Source organism: Papio anubis, chromosome 19 (genome assembly GCF_008728515.1).
Source record: "Papio anubis isolate 15944 chromosome 19, Panubis1.0, whole genome shotgun sequence".
NCBI lineage: Eukaryota > Metazoa > Chordata > Mammalia > Primates > Cercopithecidae > Papio > Papio anubis.
In genome coordinates, this window is record NC_044994.1 from 8,092,037 (window position 1) to 8,096,139 (window position 4,103).

Genomic DNA, 4,103 nt, shown 5'->3' on the forward strand with positions numbered 1-4,103 from the left:
TAGTGAAGACGATAAGGAGAATTTCTTCCTAGAAATAATGTATTTCTATCTTCAGCACAAGAGGAATGAATTCCACAGTGCTAATATAAACTGTTAATAGTGTAATATAAACTACATACAACAAAAATGAAAGCAAAACAGACTCCACAGGAGTATGTCAGAAATAAAAAAGAAATTCCTTAAACCCTCAAGCCACCATGCTTGATATAAATTTATACTTTTTTTTTTTTTTTTTTGAGATGGAGTTTTGCTCTTGTTGCCCAGGCTAGAGTGCAATGGCACAATCTCGGCTGACTGCACCCTCTGCCTCTGGGGTTCAAGCAATTCTCCTGCCTCAGCCTCCTGAATAGCTGGGATTACAGGCGTGCTCCACCATGCCCAGCTAAGTTTGTATTTTTAGTAGAGATGGGTTTATACATTTTTAAAAGATACTGATGCAGATGATTTGTGAGCATTTTGATGAGAAAGTGGTGATTAGAAGGATACAGCATAAATTTAATTGTAAATATGCTTATCTAGCTAACCTAATCTGTTTCTGTAGAATTACTGGCATGGGAGATTGGATAGATGCCTAATGTATCTCAATTTAAGTAATGTGAGCAAGTCTTTAAGGTATAACCAATGATAAAATGGAGAAACATGACCACATGATGATTAATTAGATGGATTTGTAGGTGGTTGAAATTGTATCCAAGCATAGCAATCTGGCCTCTGTCTACTCTTCAACAGCATCAATAATCATTCCACATCCCTCTGCTCCAACCATACTGAATTATTTGCAGTTCTCTAAAAACATCATATTCTTAAACCCCAGGGCTTTTGTACATACTATTCCTTTGCCTGAAGCAATGTTTTCCTCCTCCTTTACCTCATTCTTACTCATCCTTTGGATATCATCTTAAATTTCAGAAGTTGAAAATGCACTTAATACACCTACCCTACTGAACATTAGAGCTTAGTCTAACCTACCTTCAACCTGTTCAGAACACTTACATTAGCCTACAGTTAGCTGGGCAAAATTATATAACACAAAGTCTATAATAAAGAATAAGATATTAAATATCTTATATTCACTATGTAATTTCCTGAATATTATACTGAAAGTGAAAAGCCATGGTTTTGCACCATCATGAAGTCAAAAAATCATGTCATGGACTTTCTGTAGTTCTCAAGAGAAATTGGCAGCACCATTTGTCACACAGAGTTCACCCTAAATTCACCTGGTAATTTTAGTGACCCTCTGCTAGTTAGTTGCTTTGTTCAAGAGAAAAATAAATTTCTTGTATCTTTATGACAGAAGGTAGCTTTGTAATGGAGCAAGGTGCCTACTAAAGTTAGGCTTTTATGTTTCCAGGAAGCTGAAAGATAGGGCTACTATTTTTCTCAATGATTAAATTTCAGTGAGATAGCTCCCAGGTCCTTGAGGAATTCACATTCTTAGGTTGTAAAATTGGCAAAAGGCTAATTTAGTTTTTGGGAAGATTTACAGACATTTCAAAGAGGCACAGAGAAAGCTTACAATTAAGTTTCCTAAAGTAAATGACCAAAGAAAAGGATGTGGAGGGTAAAAGTCTCTTTCTCTCTTCTTTGCACCAGGCAGAATTAAATAGTTTTGTTTCTAATTTTTACTCACCGTTACACCAACAGTGTCAGCATCACCTAGAAACTTTTGTTAGAGATGCAAATCCTCAGATCACAATGTAGACTTACTCGATAAGAAACTCTGGGGACAGGGCCCAGAAATTTGAGTTTTTACATAAGCTCCCTAGGTGATGCTGAGAATCACTGTAGAGGATTTTTGATAGTAGGCCATGTGCAAAGCATCTGGGGAAGGCAAAGGATTTAATTTTGCTTTTTTTTTTGGGTAGTTTTTCAAATTTGTTTTTTAATTTGTAGTTATCTGAGGTTTGCATAAGTAGTTATCTGGTCTGCTAGTATGTTACCTTCAATTAATTGGCAAGAAATTAGGATATCAAAAATAAAGATATTAGATGAGCCTTAGTTTAGCCAAGACAGTCAAACCTCAATCATTTACACAATAGAGAACTAAAACAAAATGATTATTTTTAAACTGTGCTAATTTGGCTCTAGAGTTCATTCCCTAATTTACAAAGAGTCACCTGATCAAAATCATTAGAAAATCATTTGATTACTAAATCAAGTAAAGCCATAAAAGCCAAACCCAAGTGAAACTAGATAATTGTGCAATTTTCTTAGATGGACTCCTTAAGTTCATCTGGCTCTCTACTGGGGACCAAATCTTGTATTTCTCAATTATGTATGCAAACTGGTATCACCTGAAGATATGTTTAAAGACAAAAATTGCAGCAGAGAGGCTGAGAGCAGCCAGGGAAGGGGTACAGTGGATTCTTCCAGCGCATGAATTCACATGACTGCTTCCCCTTCTCAATAGGGGCCAGAGCCTGCCAGGACCTCAAAGAGGAGAGCTTCAGAGGCCCAGCTGACATACTAGACATAGGGGCCAAAGGGTCTACCTTGAGAAAGGTTTTTATATCTCAAATGTGACCCACTCTTGAATGACAGCTCTAAGAAATTGATTTCTCAGGCAACTGAGACAAACAGCATTTGTGATGCTACCACGCCTTCCTTAGGAAGTTGGCTTGAAGCAAAGCTGGTGGAATCTGATTTCCAGCGACTCCGGGTGTTCCTGTGATAGGACCTCCCTCATGTGTCCATTGGCCCCATTGTGGATATGCTGCAGTTTGGCCAGAAAGACCTGGATGTGGAGGTTAAAGTCACACAAATGGATAATCTGGAATTAAAAAGCATGGGGAGCTTTCCATGAAAAATGCCTGGAGATGGGGAAAATCATGAATGGGACTGTACCCCAGGTGATGGAGGTGGCTCAGAAACAGAGGAAGCTTGCCAAAGCTGAAATCCAGAAGGTTCTGAAAAAAAAAAAAATCACGATCAACTTACTAGACATGAACTCCATGAAAATAAAAAATCTCATCTTTTCAAGGGATTTGAGAAGCAGGAAGCTAGTGAAGGCTACTGCAAAAATGAATAATGGCTAAAATTATTATGCTGAGCATTACATATTAAGAATTAAAAAGGAAGACCAGAGATACCAAGCAATAAAAGCCTACACATTAAAATATAAACAGGTATGGATCCGTTCCCTTGAGGGCATTCAGCAGAAAATAAAAGACTAAAGGAAATGATAAACTGATCAAAATCTGTAATTACCTGTTTTCAGAAGTATAAAAACCTAAAATCACTGACCAGTGACCTTCTGTCCCTCCATGTAACTCCGTATCTATAAGCAAGCCTTGTGTACCTTCTCAAAAAAACAAACAAAAGACATCTCTATGAGATACTGACTTTCATGTTCTTACTTATAAAATGGTGAAGATCTTTCATTAGAAAATCCTTGTATTCTACCAAATGTATGCTCTTGTGAGGTTTATTGAAATTTTTTTTTTTTTTTTTTTTTTTTTTTTTTTTTTGGTGGTGGTATCCTGTAGGTTTTTTACTATGGGAAAAAAAAACGCTGCTTCGAAACTGTCAGCAAATAGGATCAAGACTTAATTTAAAAACAGGACTCAAGTGTTGTCCATATAAGGTCAAGTTAATGGGGAGTTCCTCAGGAACTTTTGTAATACTAACTGGCAATACCATAACTGCTACAACATGTCTTTATTTCGTCTTTGAAAAACAGTGTTTTTCCCCATCGTCTTTAGGTAGATAAACTGTCCACGAAGGGAAGAGTCATCAGTTTATCTTAACATAAAGATTTCTAACTAGGAATTCAAGAAGATATTTCAGTGGGACGATATCGATCATCAGAATGACAAACCCGTGAACATTTTAGGAAAGGAGGTTTCAGATTTTTCTCTTTCGAGGGTTTCAAGAAACCCCTTGAGAGGAGGGCACATATCCTCTTCTTACCTTCTTTGTTCCCATGAGAGACTCAAAGAATTGTGAACCAAACTTTAGTAATATAATGTCTCTAATTACATGAGAAAACTGCAGCCCAAAAATGTAAAGTGGCTTACCCAAAGCGAGGAAGTTAATACTATTCCTTTTAGTACAAGAGAATAATGCCAACTAGACATAGCTCAAAGACTGCACCATTCCCA